We start from the raw sequence: 20,325 nt of genomic DNA on the forward strand, positions 1-20,325 counted from the left end.
TTTCATTCCAATCCCAAAGAAAGGCAATGCCAAAGAATGCTGAAACTGCCACACAATGGCACTCATCTCACACGCTAGTAAAGTAATGCTCAAAATTCTTCAAGCCAGGCTTCAACAATACATGAACTGTGAACTTCCAGATGTTCAAGCTATATTTAGAAAAGGCAGAGGATCCAGAGATCAAATGGCCAACATCCACTAGATCATCAGAAAAGCAAGAGAGTTCCAGAAAAAATATTTATTTCTGCTTTATTAACAATAGCAAAGCCTTTAACTGTATGGATCACAATAAACTGTGGAAAGTTCTGAAGGAGATGGGAATACCAGACCACCTGATCTGCCTCTTGGGAAACCTATATGCAGGTCAGGAAGCAACAATTTGAACTGGACATGGAACAACAGACTGATTCCAGGTAGGAAAAAGAGTACCTCAAGGCTGTATATTGTCACCCTGCTTATTTAACTTATGTGCAGAGTACATCATGAGAAACGCTGGGCTGGAGGAAACACAAGCTGAAATCAAGATTGCTGATCAATAACCTCAGATATGCAGATGACACCACCCTTATGGTAGAAAGTGAAGAAGAACTAAAGAATTTCTTCATGAAAGTGAAAGAGGAGAGTGAAAAGTTGGCTTAAACCTCAACACTGAGAAAACTAAGATCATGGCATCTGGTCCCATCACTTCGTGGCAAATAGGTAGAGAAACAGTGGCAGACTTTATTTTGGGGGGCTTCAAAATCACTGCAGATGATGACTGCAGCCATGAAATTAAAGGATGCTTACTCCTTGGAAGAAAATCTATGACCAACCTAGATAGCATTTTCAAAAGCATAGACATTACTTTGCCAACAAAGGTCTGTCTAGTCATGGCTATGTCTTTTCCAGTGGTCATGTATGGATGTGAAAGCTGGACTATAAAGAAAGCTGAGTGCCGAAGTTGGAGGAGACATCTGAGAGTCCGTTGGACACAAGGAGATCCAACCAGTCTATCCTAAAGGAAATCAGTCCTGAATATTCATTGGAAGGACTGATGTTGAAGCTGAAACTCCAATACTTTGACTACCTGATGTGAAGAACTGACTCATTTGAAAAGACCTTGATGCTGGGAAAGACTGAAGGCAGGAGGAGAAGGGGACAACAGAGGATGAGATGGTGGATGGCAATGAGTTTGGGTAAATTCCAGGAGTTGGTGATGGACAGAGAGGCCCGGTGTGCTACATGGGATCACAATGAGTTGGACATGACTGGGTGACTGAACTGAACAGAAAAATCCAAACTAATCCAACAGTGCCTGTTGTAATTATCACACATTTTATGGGGTTGTGAGGATTGCTATTGATGCTTCAAAAGACTGAAATGAATTCCTTAGCTGCACTGTAATCTGTTTCAACTTCAGAAAATAGAGGTATCAAAAATTAGGAGCTATACTTTATAGAGAATAAAATCAAGTACCTTCAGGATTTATCTGAGCCATCCTTCTGTCTTGAGTTTTGCAAGCTGATTGTCTAGTTGCTTCTGAGAATTCTGCAGGGGCAGAATGTCTGCATTAAATTAATGTTTTTCTAATTGCAAAAGATGCTTGTATATACCATATATAATCACAAAGTGAATTCTAACCATCAGACAAAACAGAAAAAACAGACCATTTTAGAAATGTTTTATTACATTGCACATTCTTATAAACCTAGAACAAGAACTTTTTAGTATTTTTCTGCTTTATTTTTCTCCCTCACATAATTCCCATCAATCTTATTTTGCTTGTTTAAGATTTTCCATAACCTTACATAACTCTACATAAATATGTGGTTCAACATTTCCCCAGGAAAAATAGCCTTTCAATCCAAGTCTCTTTCTTTTCCTTTTTTAAATCATCTATCATAAGGTTTTTGTATGGTGAAAATTACTCATTTATTCTTCTTGATGGCCTGAGGCAGTGGCCCTCCAGTGCCATCCAGGTTTCCTCCTTTTCAGCAAGGATGTGCTAAGCAATATCCTTTCCCCACTCTGAATGCTTCATTTCCATTTTCAGGATTCTCTTAAAATTCTTATCTTTATTGCTTTCTGATCTCTATCAATGTATTTATAACTTTGATGTGTGTGTTAGTCACTCCGTCATGTTCAACTCTTTGTGACCCCTGTTGACTATAGCCTGCCAGGTTCCTCTGTCCATGGAATTCTTCAGGCAAGAGTACTGGAGTTGGGTTGCCATTCCCTTCTCCAGGGTATGTTTCCAACCCATGGATCAAACTCAGGTCTCTTGCACTGCAGGCAGATTCTTTACTTCTGAGCTATCTCGGAAGCCCTATAACTGTGATACTGCTTTGCATCAACTTTCTTTTTGCTTTTATTTTTTCAAGGCCCTTGCTAGTTTTTTCCTCCTAAGTTTCAATGTGTCACATTTGAATGGCCACACATGGCTTAAGCAACTTGATAACTTTAAACAAATTTTCTGTGGCTTTTAAACTAGTGTCTTAAGGTACACACCAACTTCACCCTTATCTCTATGCTCTGAAATGACTCTGTCATCTGTGAAAAAAATGAAAAGTGAAAGTGAAAGTCAGTTTTGTCTGAAAGTAAAAATCAGTTGTGTGTGACTCTGTGATCCCATGGGAGTAACCTGCCAAGTTCCTTCTTGTCCATGGGATTCTCTAGGCAAGAACACTGGAGTGGGTAGCCATTCCCTTGTCCAGGGGATATTCATGATCTGAGTATTAAACCCAGGTCTCCTGCTTTGCAGGCAGATTCTTTACCATTTGAGCCACCAGGGAAGCTCTCATCTTGTCTGTACTAAGCCCCAACCTGGACCTCAATTCTTCTTTAAGATGAACTATCTAAACCTATAATGGTTCCTGGTGCTGGAGCCTTCTTTGACCATTACATTCAATATTCTATTTATGTCTTAAATATTGATAGTATTATACCAGGTATTTTTTCATCCTGACTTAGCTGTGGGAGTCACATCCTCCTAATGACACAGCAAACTGCTTGACTACTGACACTGTCCCACATAATTTTATATATTGGCTCTTGCCTCTTAATTCCTAGCATGGTTCAGGAAACACAGAAGAGGCTCAATAAATTATTGTTAAATTGAATTATCAGTCTCCCCAGTAAAGCATAAGCAAATGTTTACTTGGTTCCTTGTCTTTGCCTGATACTGTGTTTCTTTTCTTACTTAATTACAGTCAAATTAATAAACCCTTTAGAGCTCATTTTAGTTTCTGAAGCTGGCAAAGGCTAAGGTAGGTCTTATAGTAGTGGATTAGATATGCATTTCATTTTGTTTTCTTTTTAAAATAGAGACCACTGAGGCCTTCGAGACCAAGGAGAAGCACCAAATCAGAATCTTTTGGGGAAGGCTGAGGTTCCAGCATTAGAATTACCACCTGCAAATCTCAAAGTTATTAGCCAGATGTAGTAACTGGGATACTGTTTTCAGAGCCAGAGGTTGGAAGCCAAAAGATGGCAGCGAAACAAATACAGTTCAGTCATGTGTGTGAAATAATATTCAAGTGGATCCAAGATGGTTTCAGCAATAATTGTAGTCAATAGTATCGACAAAAACAAGTTTGGAATTCTGGATCATGTCTTATGATTGCTGGTGCACGTAGACACAAATTAGCTAAGTGATTCTGACATCCAGGACTCGTCTCTGATATGGGGGCCTGTGTCTGGTCATGCTCCGCTGTTGAATGCTTTGCTTCTTGTTTATTCCATAGGGTTTAATTACTGAGCAAAATAGATTGTGCTCCCACAGGAGAACTGCATTCCATTACCTTTCTTTCAGCTTTGGATTGTTGTATAAAGAGCCGTCCCAGCAAGACTCCATGCTTCTAGCTAGCAGAGCACTTTGAGAGCTGCTTAAGGAAAAGTGTTAGATAAGTGCATCCTTGATATTGACTGGTGTAGGATCCAGTGTTCCAAGGCTGTGCAGTATTAGAACCCACAGAGTGTTGAAAGCATTTTTCCCCTGATTTAAAAAATTTAAAAGCTCAGTGTGTGCCAGTATCTAATACAGTACTAGGTAAGTATTTATTAAACACCCTGGTTAGCAATTATTCTTGTAATTTATGAAGTATTTAGTTGAAAAGACATAATAAACCATGATTATTAAATTGCAACTGGTCTTTTTAGTGTGTAAAATATTTGACAAAGAAAATATTTTCCAGATTTATATTTAAGTTTTAAGGCAAAAGGAAACTAATTGAAATAGCTCAACCACATAAATCAAATTAGCTTGAAATTAAAATCTAATATTAAAGAAAAAGACTTCAGAGTAAACAAAGGATAACCAAACATGCATAAAGAAGTAAAGGATTATGAAAGCCATTTAGTTACTTCAAGCTAAAAAATCTCCTTTCTGTAACTTCAATGAATATTTTAAGCAAAAGTATCTAAGTCTAAATTATCTGGAAAGCTGCCTTAGCTTTTTGTGGAAATTTTCATGGATGGAAACACAGACAATATTACTTTTTTAAACAGATTCATAATTTGCATTTTAGTATTTGCCACACAGGATTAAATTTACAGATTTCTATTCCCATCCTTCCCTTAATTAAGACAATCCTTTTAGATAGAGGGATTAACAGTTATTTTTAAAGCAAGAAAACACCCACCTCATAATTACAGGTCACAGATGTCATCTGTGATCCCAGAGCTATAGAAATGTTTAAGCATTATCTACTTAACTTTGGATAGAACAGTTTTGGAAGAGTTTGGCTTTTAAGCTCCTTCATTAAAGTTTTCCAGATGTACTTTGTAAACTCAGAATGATGAGGAATAAATACTAGGTTTAGGCCTACCTAACTTATTTCTTTAATTTATTTTACTATTTTAAAGCAAGACACTTGTCACTAGGTAAACTTTAAACAGCCTATTGTTCTAAGGTTATTTTATTGCTATCTGTGGGAATTTTCAAAATTGATTTATGTTAGAATCATCAGTGATCTGTTTTTTTTTTTTTTTTTTAAGTTACTTTTTTTTATTTTTTAAATTTTAAAATCTTTAATTCTTACATGCATTCCCAAACATGAACCCCCCTCCCACCTCCCTCCCCATAACATCTTTCTGGGTCATCCCCATGCACCAGCCCCAAGCATGCTGCATCCTGCGTCAGACATAGACTGGCGATTCAATTCACATGATAGTATACATGTTAGAATGGCATTCTCCCAAATCATCCCACCCTCTCCCTCTCCCTCTGAGACCAAAAGTCCGTTATACACATCTGTGTCTCTTTCCCTGTCTTGCATACAGGGTCGTCATTGCCATCTTCCTAAATTCCATATATATGTGTTAGTATACTGTATTGGTGTTTTTCTTTCTGGCTTACTTCACTCTGTATAATCGGCTCCAGTTTCATCCATCTCATCAGAACTGATTCAAATGAATTCTTTTTAACGGCTGAGTAATACTCCATTGTGTATATGTACCACAGCTTGCTTATCCATTCATCTGCTGATGGACATCTAGGTTGTTTCCATGTCCTGGCTATTATAAACAGTGCTGCGATGAAAACAGGCATACCTCAAGAAACACTCTCAGACATAAATCAGTGATCTGTTAAAGAAATGTCCACCTCACATTTTCCCTGCCAGCCTGCTGAACCTCAGTCTGTGGTAAAGTGAGTCTCATAGATCCATCTATGTGTTATGAAGCACCCCAAGGTGAGCCTCATGGTCATAGAGCCACCTGTGAGAGTTCATGTGAGGTGGCAAATTTAGATTGAAAACTTAGGCTATGCTCACAAGTACATCAAAGTATTCACTTCAGTAAGTATTTTAATGAAAGATTTTTAGCAATCTTCGATGATCTTTAGCTTTTTAATTGCCAATACCAGTACTACCTTTTCCACTTTTTTACCTTTGCCAGAGTTTAAACAAATTGGAATGTCATATGGAAATGTCATTATTGTTGTGAATAGAAAGCTAGAGATGAATTGCAGCTAGAAACTACTTTGAATAACTCCTATGTGATTAGGGACAAATCTGAACTCAAAAACAGTGTCTGAAGACATATAAAAGCTAATTTCCTGATCTTTGCTTCACTTATGTGAAAAAAACATAAAAGATAGCACAAGATTTGATTTAGTCACAATGTCTAGAAAATATAAAGTACATGTATTACAATAAGAAAAAGAGTCTGTCATTTTAAAAACAGAATACCAAATACCCTAGCAAAGAAGACACGATAACAGGAGAAAAGGGATCTTTTAAACGTTAATATATTTTAATAACTCACTCCACGGGGATATTTATTTATTTATTTATTTATTTATTCTTGGAAGAGCAGAGATTTAGATTAGCCATTTATTTGCTCCAAACTGCATATCTATAAAGGGGACAATAAAGACCTTAGTAGAGTCAGAAGCACAGGAGTTGCAGTAAAGCAGAAATGAGTGCTGTGTGGCTCCAACTCTCGGAGTAACAATACCTCTGACTCGGAATAACAATACCTCTGACTCCTGTTGCTGATATCTTACTGAGAAAGGTGCAGGCAGCAGGCAGCTCTCTTTAATAACCAACTGAAGAAAGACATTTGCACTTGTTCCCAGTCTCTGTCTCTTATTTTTTAACACCTCATTGGATGCTCTTCACTTTAAGGTAGATCCTTTGACCTAAGCAGATTATTACAGATGCATTAATGACACAGCCAGCTAGCCATTCTTCTCAAGGAAGAGATTTGGCTCCAAATAGGACACTAAGCTCTTCAGCTTTCTGCTTATTTACCTAGTCAGCAGGATGCAGTGTCTCTGGGCGCTTAGTGGACTCCTGGGGAATCAGGAAAAAAATAAAAGCAGAGGCTGCAGTGGCTGCAAATGTGGTTGCTAATAAGGGCCTGCGAGACCTAGGTTTCCTTGGTTTTTGTGACATTTATTAGGTACCGTAGAAATTGAATTGTCTCCTATAATGCCTCTAGGGGAGAGGGAGTGCTCCAGTGACAAAACGGTACAGTAAATCGTCCTTTTGAGATGCAACAGTCTCTTGTACTATTTACTCTTTTTTTTTTTTTTTGTACTATTTACTCTTGCATTTCTTTTTTGATTCCCTTTCAGTATGTTTGACCTTTTGGCCAGAGATCCTGGCTTCTGCTGCACAGTTTCTCAAACACTATTTTTCCCCTTTTTGTTTAGAACTGAGCTTGGCAAAGCCAGGATATGAACTGTGCAGGTGGGCTCCTCAGGGTGAGTGAAGAGATAAGGGATCCAATCAGGGACTGGCCACCTGCAGCCCTGCCAGTATGCCCCTCCACCAGATTTCCGTAATCCCTGCCCGGGAGATGGCCGGCAATGGGAGAAGTTCCATGGGAAGAAACAAAGAGAAGAGCAAGGAAGTCGAGGTAAGAGGAGGTTTGATTTGATAAACTAGAACAGCCAAGTGGACTGCAGCCAGACTGCTCTGCTTACCCTGGAGTGGCCAGGGCTCCGGAGCAGCTGGGCAACCCCTCCCAGTGTGTGACAGTCCCCTGGAAGAGAAGGGTTGGTGACTAGTAGGAACACAGGAAGTGTAACATCTGCTTCCTGAGCGTAGGAACCAAATCCATGAGGGCACTTGCTGCTTGAAAAATAAACACTTATGCCTCTGTCCTGGAATCCAACGGAGTCACTTTGCCCTCGGGTGGCTCTGATACTGCTGTCATCCATTTTCAGACAGTGAGGCGGTTGATGGCTGCAAATTTTGCTTACTGTCCATTAAGCTAGAGTGTTTGAAAATAACTTTCTTAACAGAGTTATAGAGAACCAAAAGCAGTGACATCTGTGTTACTGACAATATAGCATGAATTAGGACAACACTCCCCTGCCTCGTACAATCTACTGCTGCCATAGCCATTCTCAGGGATGTATTTGGATTACTTTTGCTTGTTGTCTCTTTCATATACATATTTTTTTCTTCTTCATTAAAAAATATTTGAAACTTACATGGGCTAGAAAAATATAATATTCAACTTATTACATTTAGGCTTTATTTTGCTGTGAAATCTAGCAGGATCTGTTGTAAGAGAAACTGCTTGAAAGATGTCAGGAACTTATTTCAAAGCTTTTTAAGGAGATTGAGCAAGCTGAAGGATATTGAGTGAAAATATTATAAATGCTGTTGCATTCCTTTAAATGGGAGCTTGAGATGGAATGTCAGAATTTATAATTCTCTTACTCCCTCAATATAGCTGTTGTCTCAGGACTCGTTAACTTGGTGGAAAATGCGATTTTCCCACCTCCAGCTCTGTATGTTCATTGTTTTTTTTTTGTTTTTTTTTTTTTTTCTTAAGAATGGGTGGTGGAGACAGAGAGGGCAGGGAAACAAAACCCAAACCAACCAATTAACCAAACAAACCCAAAGGAACTGGAGTGCCAAGGAGAGCCTGATAGACAGAGAAATGAGCTCAAATCACCTTCAAGTGAGAAAAGACATGTGTAGCCTCTTTGTACTTTGTACTGATTTTGAAAATATCATTGAAGAGTTAGCAGATTGTGATCTGTCTAAAGTCTGCAGGAAACATCAGAAGACGTGTCTGACTCACGTAGACACTTTTACACTAGTCATCACCATGCCATAGACATATGGCCTATTTGTAGGATTTTTGAGAATGAAATATCTCTACAAAGTAAGGAAGTGTATCAGCATAATATTAATTGGAAATACTCTCTGTGATATGTATCTGTCCTTTGACTTGGTGGTATGATTGCTAGAACATCAGAATAATCATCTCAAGTTTATTGGAGTGAGGTAGGGAGTGTGGGACACTGATCGATTCTGAAAATGTGTGTTGAAATGTTAAAAGTGAGATTTGTAAAAGATACACACTGCTTACTCATCATCTAGGTTCTTTGGATGATCCTAAAATAGTATGGAAGGAAACTTCATATGAGAATATTGAGTGGAATTTTGCATAATATCCAGAATGATCAACTTCTGGATGACATTTGGAAATGAAAATGCTGTTTATATACCAGTCCCCCACCACCTTTCTTTGGCATTATGTCAACACCAGCAATTTCCTGTCTACTTGGCCATGAGTCAGATATAGTTCGGGTAGCTTATGTGACTTTTTAAATAAATCACACTTGTCTTTTTTTTTTTTTAACTTGTTAGAAATAATAATAAAATTACTCAATCTCAAATGAAAATACCCACAATCTTCATCCAGATATTGATGTTAAGCCACATCTTCTGAATTCTCAAATGTCTTTTGAAAAATTAACCATTTATGAGCAGCTTAGTTTCTTCAGGGGCAAACACACTTATTTTGTGAGAGTGTCAGTCAGGAGACGTTCTTAAGAGCAAATTGGGTTAAGTATGAGACAAGTAAATGAAACTCCTAGTTTACACAACAATTTTTTAAAAGAGATGTTGTTCTGTATATCAGAAAGGAAACCACATTTCAGGCTAAAGTATATCTTGGTTTTCTATTGGATGGAGTTAAAAGTATCTCTTTAAGAGTATATTTGAAACATACTATTAAATCTCATGGGCTGTTAAATAGTTTGTCTTGATGGACTAAATAGTTTGTCTTGATGGTCCAGAAAAGTTGTGAATGTCATTTAAGGTGGATAAATTAAAAGCATGCCCAGAAAACAGCAAAATTCTGTAAAGCAATTATCCTTCAATGAAAAATAAAGAAATTTAAAAAATAAAAAAAACATGCCCTTGTGTGGGAAAGCAAAAAGAATCTATTCAAGACAATGATTTCTGTAATTCCAAGTGCTGATTCCCTCTAAAAACGGAAAGGCATCTTATGCACATGGGAGCAGTTCCTGATGGTTGAGCAACTAAGATAGCTCTTTCTCTGAAGTTTCCTTAATGCAGTTTTTCTTGTCCTAAAGTTTTCCAAAGGATACATGTGCATATGGGGCCAACCATCTAATTTCAAATTTAAGACTTGGCTAATTTAAATGTGAGTCAATTTAACTTGTTCTATTAGAAATTTAGAATATCTCAAATAAACTAATCTATTAACTTGACATCAATTTTTGATTTAAGGCATATTTAAAGAAAAGAAAGTGTGGAAACTCTTTCTTAGTTACTATTGCACTCCAGAAGATTTAAGCTGTAAAAAATAAACAGATTAAGTTCTTAAAAATAATAAATATAGCCCTAAGCTTTATAATGAATATACATTTTGATGCATTTTGTGTGCGGTATAGTTATTTATCTACTTAGATAATAAGCCCAGAAGTGCAAAATGCAAAATAAAATATTCCATCCAGTTTGGGTATAGCTGGTATTAGTGCTTAAGAGCATGGTCTGTCACTAAGTTGTGTCTGACTCTTTGCTACCCCATGGACTGTCTCCCACCAGGCGCCTCTATCCATGGAATTTTCCAGGCAAGAATATTAGAGTGGGTTGCCATTTCCTTCTCCAATTAATGCTCAAGGGAAGGATGCAAATTATTCTTCCAGGAAGTCCTTGAATGCTTAAAGGATGGTGTATCTCAGACTTGGATTCTAGACACAAAGTGTTATCAGCACAACCAGAGATGATTTTCTTACAAAGTCAATGGACTAGTCGAAATTATAGAAGGTTTATATACAATACAGTTAATCAAATGTATCAATCTATACTTGGAGATATTTTTAGTGATGGACTTGACTGAATGTTTCAAGAAAGTTCTAGAAATTAGTAATCAGACTTTTCTTTGTATCATGGAATCAGGTTAGTTCATCCACATCTGCAGAAAGCCAAAAAGCACCCCTCTGATTAGGTCCATAGCTCTCCAAAGTTCTCCAGAGCTCTTCTTCTTTCATTGAGGGCAGAGGCTGATCAGTTTAGCTTCTTTACATCTCATTTGCATACTTTTCTAAGTGACCACTCACTTTTCTATTCATTCATTATTTTTCCTTTTTTTTTTTTTTTTTGGTAAGAACAAAGGTGGGCTTTATTTTTATTATAAAAGAAAAAAAATAACTCCTCAGGAATCTTACCAAAAGAAGGGAACATTTCACATTTAGATAACAGATACAAATTTATACAAAAAAGATACAAAATTATAACTGTTTAGACTCCAGACTTGTCCCATCTCCTCCAGAGCAGAGATGGGGAGGAGAGAGCTGAAGCAAACAAGCAATTCTGTGAAACAAAGACTTAAAAACCCTACAAATATGATTAAAATCTAAATTCTGTTTTGCTTTTATATATATATATATATCAAAAGGCCTGCTTTAATGACATGATAGTCCCACTGGAAAATAACCCCAATACCCCCTTGTCAGTAACATACTCAAGTTGACCAACCAACTCATATTTCCAAACCCTGTGTGTGCAAGTACATGTATGTCTTTTAAACCTGGGGTTCAGTGGATGGCTACTGCTATCTTGGGCTTCCACCTATTAATTAACCAATGTCAGCTTCCCCAGAAGGGAAAGCAGGGCAGAGAGAAACCCTGAAGTGGTAGTGAGGTAATAACAGCCCCAAACAGCCAACTTTTCCAGCATAGCCTTCCCCATCCCCAACCAAACTCAAAAGGAGATCCTTAATTTCTAAGCAGACTACTTGTCTCAAATTTGGGTTCCCTGTAACCAGAATGGCTTTTTCTCCCTAAAGAGAAAACAGACATTTATCTGCACACCCATGTATACAATTTCTTTTTTATATTTAAGTATAAAAATACTACTCTGCTTTGTGTTATAAATGGAGGATCCCACAATGAGCATCTTTTCTTTTAAAGTAGGGCTATCCATCCATTTATGCTGATTCTGTGAGGGCATTGAGTCCCAGGGAAGGGAAGCTCACACCAGCAGATCTAGGGTGTTTTCTTACCTGAGTTCTCACCCTTTCTTCCCTCCTAATTCTCACTTTTAATATAAAATTGGTTACAAACTCATAAATAATGGAACTTCCCACCAAGAAGGGAAATCCTAACCTAACCACAGAATCCAGTACCCTTCCCCCCACTCCCCATTCAACAACCACTCAGAAAAGTCCTCTGCATCCCTTCACAGTGACTGGGCTCTCTGTCCGGAGAGCTATGCCTATTGGACAAACACACCTGATTAAATGGAAGCAGTGGTTATGTCCCCCCACCCCCAACTAATGTACTAGAAAGCTTCAATGATAGGAAAAAGAAAAGGGTGGTGGTAGGTAGGTGGTTGTGAAGTGATTAAGAACTTGACCCCCTCAATCCTGACCATAGGAAACAAGAGATATTAACTGGGTGTAAGCAGATATTAACTACTTTTGAGTTAAAACTATGAAGACACTGAGAGGGGCAAGAATGGGAGCAAGATGTAGCATTAGGAGGAGTTTTGAGGCTGCAAGTCTAGTCCACGTGGTACTAGTACTGGAAGGGCTCATGGCCAGTTCATTCAGAAGACCACACACGGTGCAAGATGAAGCAGGCTGCCCAGAGACGATCTCCCACATCGACTCCTGCACAGGGCCCTATCTGGAATCCCCACTGCACAGGCATGGCCTTGGCAACCATGCCCCTGATCTTGATGCCAGCGTACAAGCAGGACTGGCAGTGGGCCTCCACAATGTCCCTGCCAAAGGCCTTGCCCTCTCCCACACTGCAGTAGTATGGACCTTGGGGCCCAGGAAAGCCATTGGAAGGCCAACCAAAGAGGTGCCTTCTGTGCCCCTGAGGGTATATTCCTGCTTCATTCCAAACCAGGGGTGCTGGTTGCTCACCATGTCCATTATCCATTTACAGGGGTGCCATAAATTGGTCTCTGCAGGCTTTGGGTTGTACTTGAAGACTTCACAGAACACTAGCTTGTTGGGGGCCTTGAAGAAAGGGTCCCAAAACATGGCAGCAGGGACAAGATACATGTCACTGTTGGAGCCTCCAGACCGAAAAGTCCTAGACCATCCAAATTTCACTCGGGCAACTCTTCTGTGCACTTGGGCTCAGAATCCAAGGTTCAGGTCTTACAGCACAGCCCTTCTGCAGTACCGTCGATCCAGATGTACAGAGCTCGGACTTCCTTACCCTGAGGTAGGGCCATGTGCACCTGCCTGATGGCTTTGTCCAAGCGGGAGCTAGCCGAGGTGGCCGTGGTGGAAGGTGTTCTGGGTGCCGTGCAAGCAGTGTGCTGGGCAGGCCACGAGAGCACAGTGAGGAGAAGAGATGGGCAGGCTGGGGTGCTGCTGAGAGAGCCTGCTCTTCTCCCATTCTCGGCTCTCCACTCTTTTCCTCCTTTTTAACATATGTTAGTATCCCTTATTTGGAGAAGAAGATGGCAACCCACTCCAGTGTTCTTGCCTGGAGAATCCCAGAGACAGAGAAGCCTGGTGGTCTATGGGGTCTATGGGGTCTACGGTGGTCTATGGGGTCGCACAGTCAGACACAACTGAAGTGACTTAGCAGCAGCAGCAGCAGCAACATCACTTATTATGCTGCAATTAACTCACATTAGGGATCTCGGCCTATAAGACATCTGTCTTACAAGCGGAATCAAATTCTGAGACCTCAAGGGTAATTGAATTTCATACTCTATGACAGGAAAATCTAAGGATAGTGCAAATTCCAGTGTTTAGTTAATCTGTCACACATACACCTTAGAACACTCATTTATAATCAAATGTCCCTAAGATCCGTTGTATTTCCAATGTAGAGATGAATCAGAAACCAAGTCCAATGTCACTGCCAGCTGCATTGCATGCGGCCCAGCCCTCATTAGCACACTCCCTTACCCCTCTGATAGAGCTGTGTCAGAGAAGAGGCTGGAACTCCTGGAGTCTAACCTTTCCTCACTCTCAAACTGACCACGTGTGACAACCATGCTTGAGAAAGGGTTTCAGGGAGAGAAAATAAAAATCCGCCCCCAACCCCCAAGAAAAACAAATACACTTTTGCTTACATGTGCATTTTCCTTCACTTCTTTCACAATATTATGATATTTCTATATTTTGATTTTTCCTTCCTTCTTCCTGTGATATCCCTTTTAGGATATTCTATTTGTCTTTCCAACAATAGCCCAGGTAACTGCTGATCTCTTATGTGGCAATACATTCATGAACTTCAGCAAATTAAGAAATAAAAAAGTATGGATTTTGGAATATTCTTCATTTTGAAATAGTAGCTATATTATAGATTTATTATTTCTATCTTTAGTAGAAAATTGTAAAATTTAAATAGCCCATTCAGTCTCAGGGACAGAGCCTAATTTGATATTGCTGCTGCTGCTGCTGCTGCTAAGTTGCTTCAGTCATGTCCAACTCTGTGTGACCCCATAGATGGCAGCCCACCAGGCTCCCCCATCCCTGGGACTCTCCAGGCAAGAACACTGGAATAGGTTGCCATCTCCTTCTCCAACGCATGAAAGTGAAAAGTGAAAGCGAAGTCGCTCAGTCATGTCCGACTCTTCGTGATCCCATGGACTGCAGCCTTCCAGGCTCCTCCATCCATGGGATTTTCCAGGCAAGAGTACTGGAGTGGGTTGCCATTGCCTTCTCCGAATTTGATATTAGCCAATCTAATTTCAAAGTTCTGTGTGTTTCTTTCCAATTAAGGCACCATACCACAAACTTTTCACATTGCTTAACCAAACTTTGTGGATCAAGGAGTTTCAGAATTAGAAATCCCCTTAAAATTTATTCTTGTTAATTCCACAGCTGAATCCCACAGAGAATGAATAGCTTGATTATGTCATAGGAGTAGTTAGTGGTAAGTGAAAGTGAGTGTTAGTTACTCAGTCGTGTCTGACTCTTTGTAATCCCATGGACTATAGCCTGCCAGATTCCTTTGTCCATGAAATTCTCCAGGCAAGTTATTGGAATGGGTAGCCATTTCCTCCTCCAAGGGATCTTCCTGACCTGTGGATTGAACCCATGTCTCCTGCATTGCAGGCAGATTGTTTCCTCCCTGAGCAACCAGGGAGTGGTAAAGTTGGGAAAAAATTATGGGCCTTCTGACTGCCAGGCTCTTTGTTCTTTCTAATATTGCTGAATTTAATGATATATATATATATATTTTTTTTTCTTTCAAGGCACAACATTACAATCCCTAGAATTAAAATAGTTCATATAATCTTCAAAATTGCTAACCTCTGAATGACAGAGTTTACATTTCTTATTGTAAGACAGAGTTAGCTGTCCATGACTCATAGGTTAGATAGAATATTAAATGCATCTAGTTTGTAGAAGATAACCAGAATTAATTTAATTAAAATTAAAAAAATAAGGTAAAAATGAATAATAATTCTGAAAATTGTTTGGTAGAGAGGATACTAAACTGAGATTCAATTTATCTGAAATGTAGTCCTAGCTTCGCTAAAACCTTTCAACTTAAGAAGCTCACTTAACATCTCAAGTTTGTCCCCTAGAGAAAAATGTCATTTTTACTGGTAAATATACAGAAAGTAACTTTGCTAGATCTCATTTTAAAAATAAGAGTCTTTTATTTATTTATTTATTTTTTCTGATACTCCTTTAACACACATGCTAGAGAAGGAAATAGCAACCCACTCTAGCACTGTTGACTGGAAAGAATGGACAGAGGAGCCTGGTGGGCTACAGTTCATAGGGTAGCAAAGAGTGGAACACAACTGAGTAACTGAGCACACCTTTAACATAATCATGAGGTCAGGCTTCCAGTTTGGCTCAGGCAGAATGGGGCTCACTTTCAGTGGACATCTCTTGTTTCCATTGTATACCATCCATTCTGCCTTCTGGAGACAGTGCTCAGAGAGCCAGTCTTGCCCATATCATGACAGCCTTGATGGGTTTAAAAAAACTGATACATTGTAATACCCTTTCATAGCCCCTGAGCACAGAAAATGGCTCAGGACTGGAAACTTAACTCCATCAGAACCAAAGCACGTATAAAGCCTTTAGTAAACTGCTGGAAGTTATGACCAACCTAGATAGCATATTAAAAAGCGGAGACATTACTTTGCCAACAAAGGTCCATATAGTCAAGGCTATGGTTTTTCCAGTGGTCATGTATTGATGTGAAAGTTGGACTATAAAGAAAGTTGAGCGCAGAATTGATGCTTTTGAACTGTGGTGTTGGAGAAGACTCTTGAGAGTCCCTTGGACTGCAAGGAGATCTAACCAGTCTATTCTAAAGGAGATCAGTCCTGGGTGTTCATTGGAAGGACTGATACTGAAGCTGAAACTCCAATACTTTGGCCACCTCATGCGAAGAGTTGACTCATTGTAAAAGACTCTGATGCTGGGAGGGATTGGGGGCAGGAGAAGGGGATGACAGAGGATGAGATGGCTGGAAGGCATCACCAACTCAATGGACATGAGTTTGAATGAACTCTGGGAGTTGATGATAGATAGGGAGGCCTGGCATGCTGTGGTTCATGGGGTTGCAAAGAGTCAGACATGACTGAGCGACTGAACTGAACTGAACTGAAGAGAAGCCTTTCTGTTCCTGAAAACCTCTGGAACAGACTAGCTCTCTTCTTCTGGATGGTTTATATGAGGACATGAGGTCTGCAACTGGATATTGTAAGGGAAAAGGTTGGTGCTTGTAGGAGACCAGGAAGTCCTATGGGTGCTGGAGCTGATTATAAATAGGAAGGACAGAAGGAAAGAAAGAAAACACAGATTCTGCATGATGTTTGTTGAGCCGCTGGGTCAATCCTTCCTTGAAGCCAACACTTATTCAAAACAAAATGACTTTCCAACGAAGTGATTCAATATATGTTCTTAATTATTTAAGCCATTTTCTCGTTTAGTTGTTATGTCAATTACAACATGACAGGGTCCTAACTGATTCTTTTGCAAAGTGTAATTTCAGTTGTTTCCTGTGTTGTTACCTGTGCAGCAGCTAATTCCTGAGTGCGGAAAGAACTGCGCTCCAGGTAAAGCTGTCACAAACATTAATTTATGAATAACCTGTCCACAGAAGTTGTCCCAAGTGGTGCAGTGGTAAAGAATCCCCTTGCCAAGGAGACACAGGGGGTGCTGGTTCTATCCCTGGGTCTGGAAGATCCCCTAGAGAAGGAAATGGCAACCCACTCCAATAATCTTGCCTGGAAAATCCCATGGACAGAGGAGCCTGGCGGGCTACAGTCTGTGGGGTGGCAAAGAGTCAGATATGACTGAGCAACTAAACACATGAACACATTTACCCAGAATGATCTGTATTAGCCAAGGGGAGTGCATTTTGAGCAGGTGTGAGCTTGACACTACAGGGACAATGCGAAGGGGTGGAAAGGCTAATTCTCTTTCTATTTTTCCACTTTCCAAGGCTCTCTTGAGTCTAAATTGAATACTAGAGTCCCATGTGCTTAGAGTTAATTCCTCTGAGTATACTAATAGCATTGAAATAATTTTCTATAATGAAAACCAGGAAATTTCTAGATTATTATTTGCTTTCAATTAAAATTATCATAATTCACATTAATTTTTCTTGTTTAAAACAGATGTTATGGATAATTGCTTTAATAAATAAGACTGAATAACACATTTTATTGACTATTAAATGAAAATAGTAATTGTTGGCACACTCTGGTCATTAAATTGTGGGCTCAGTTAGGCAGATAGATGATTAAAATTCCTGCCTGGCATAGATTTTATAAATTGTTATGAATGTGCAGCTGATTTAGTGGCTCTGTAATCATTGTGTTAGAAATGTTGTTGAGCAAAATTATTGATGTGACTGTGTAGGAACATGGGAGGAGGAGCAGATGTACCTACCCATGTTTTATTAATTAGGATATTTAAAACCTGTGGATTAGCCAATATTTAACTTGATTCTTTGTAGCACAAAAGAAGCACTGAGGATGCCAACATGGATTTAGAATCCCTCAGTGTGAGGTACTGCTGAAGGGGGAGCGGCAGCATAAGCATTGCTTTTCCCCAGCTCATTCCTACAAAATCACCCTGAGCCACTTGCAGCGCCTTCACAGCCTCCAGGTGGGGATGAAAAATGACATCTATTCAATGCTCATTCTCTCCGCTGTCTCTGCAGCCCTGTTAAATAATTGAAATAGGCATGACATGAGGGTAGAACTGATGATGATACTTGGCTCTTAAAAGAGGGCAAGGAGACTGAAGCAGAGGCTGGAGTGCTCCCGGGTGTGGGGTTCCTGATGACTCTGTTTACCATCTGTATGCAGCAGGCAAAGAAGACAATTGCAGTGAGCTCTCTTACCCTAACAGCTGACAAAGAACACACATTCTCTGATACAAAGGAGCTCTTTGAATTCTTTAGGATTTGTGCTTTTGATGTCAACAACAAAAAGAATTTCTTAGGAGAGGATTCTGGCATCAGGAAGTTGCTGGACACACAGTGCTTCAGGGCACAGGGAGGCTCAGGTGTGAGATAGAGTGAATAAACATTTGTGAAGTGAGTCAAAGATTTATGACTATGTTTGCACAAATAGTCACATTTTTAAAAGAGGGGAATTATTCCCACCTGTAAATCTAAGAACATTTACTCCTAAATAAGTTCCACAAAGTGGTATAATGCTATGTATGTTTCCTGGCTAAAACTTGTGTGTTTAAGGTGTACAGTTAGAACTCATAGCACAGTTTTACTTCCCAGTTTTATTCACAACTATTTTTTTTTTACAAAGTTACAAAACATGAAAGAGATTTGTTACTATAACTTTTCAGTTCAGTTCAGTTCAGTTCATTTCAGTCACTCAGTCATGTCCGACTCTTTGCGACCCCATGAATCGTAGCACGCCAGGCCTCCCTGTCCATCACCATCTCCCGCAGTTCACTCAGACTCACGTCCATCGACTCAGTGATGCCATCCAGCCATCTCATTCTCTGTCGTCCCCTTTTCCTCCTGCCCCCAATCCCTAACAGCATCAGACTCTTTGCCAGTGAGTCAACTCTTCTCATGAGGTGGCCAAAATACTGGAGTTTCAGCTTTAGCATCATTCCTTCCAAAGAAATTCCAGGGTTGATCTCCTTCAGAATGAACTGGTTGGATCTCCTTGCAGTCCAAGGGACTCGCAAGAGTCTTCTCCAACACCACAATTCAAAAGCATCAATTCTTCGGTGCTCAGCCTTCTTCACAGTCCAACTCTCACATCCATACATGACCACAGGAAAAACCATAGCCTTGACTAGACAGACCTTAGTCAGCAAAGTAATGTCTCTGCTTTTGAATATACTACCTAGCTTGGTCATAACTTTTCTTCCAAAGAGTAAGCGTTTTTTAATTTCATGGCTGCAATCACCATCTGCAGTGATTTTGGAGCTCAAAAAAATAAAGTCTGACACTGTTTCCACTGTTTCCCCATCTATTTCCCATGAAGTGATGGGACCGGATGCCGTGATCTTCGTTTTCTGAATGTTGAGCTTTAAGCCAACTTTTTCGTCCTCCTCTTTCACTTTCATCAAGAGGCTTTTTAGTTCCTCTTCACTTTCTGCCATAAGAGTGTTGTCATCTGCATATCTGAGGTTATTGATATTTATCCCGGCGATCTTGATTCCAGCTTGTGTTTACAAAGCTTCAAAAATTTAAATTCTGGCAAGACGTTTTGTTTTAATATAAAACTACTCTATGACCATTTACGATGAAACTGCTACTATAGTACATTCAAGTGTTGGAAGAAGTGATGTTCCCCTAGCATAGTAAAGGATTTGCCTATGACTTCCGTGTTACCATCTTACTCAGGCATTCTGTTTGGCGTCCAGGGAGAGCATAATAGGGACTTCATGCTTTAGAATTAGAGGGAATCTCTCGTGTGTTACGTGATGCTATGTGGACAGATCACAGAGTTAAAAACATGTCTGGAGGAAACGAACTGAATTTAAATCTGAACTTTGCCTCTTAGTTGTAGAACCTCCATAAGATAACTTAATACATCGTTTACTACAGAAATACACAGGAAACTGTGACTCAGTTTCCTCATGTGTAAAATGACACATGGGACACATGTGTCTCATAAAGTTATGAGAATTAAAGTGAGTTCATATTTCTAAATACTAGGAATACCAGGGACAAAATAAACAGTATGAAGTGCTTGATAAATGAAAGTATAAATCAAACCCTTATGTTTTACATCAAGCTATGTTATTATCTGTTGTGAATAAGACTCACTAGCACTTTCCACTAGTGAAATGATGAAGACCTATTTACAGTTGCATAAGGTCATAGAGCAAGCATTTTATGATAATGATGATAATTTAAAATAATGAAAATAAAAAAAACTAAGTCATGCTATTTGAAGTTTGCCCAGTCTCTGACCCTTATATGAATAGACCCTTTGTTTGCCTTAGATAAATGAAACCTAACCTATGACTTTAACGTCTGACCAACAGTCTCATAGCTACTGAATCAAGAATTTTGGAGACTCAAGAATTTGTAGAAAAATACATACTATCCTTCATGTCTGTTCCATATTTATATTGTCAAGTGTTCTTTACTTATGTTACTATTTCTCAACATTTCATGAGCCTTTAAAATTGAAT

General features: G+C 39.3%; 1 long non-coding RNA gene and 1 pseudogene across 1 annotated transcript in view; one reads left to right on the forward strand and one right to left on the reverse strand.

Annotated features, from left to right (window-relative positions):
• The window catches only part of LOC132659992 (uncharacterized), a 335,818-nt gene that overhangs the window by 152,124 nt on the left and 163,369 nt on the right, over window positions 1-20,325 (forward strand). The window contains exon 2 of the long non-coding RNA XR_009601119.1: window positions 7,136-7,341. This is a non-coding gene — a long non-coding RNA (uncharacterized LOC132659992). The remainder of the gene's footprint in view (window positions 1-7,135; window positions 7,342-20,325) is intronic.
• On the reverse strand, window positions 12,299-13,721 carry LOC114115380 (glutamine synthetase-like; annotated as a pseudogene).

Source organism: Ovis aries, chromosome 6, assembly GCF_016772045.2.
Source record: "Ovis aries strain OAR_USU_Benz2616 breed Rambouillet chromosome 6, ARS-UI_Ramb_v3.0, whole genome shotgun sequence".
NCBI classification, from domain to species: Eukaryota; Metazoa; Chordata; class Mammalia; order Artiodactyla; family Bovidae; genus Ovis; species Ovis aries.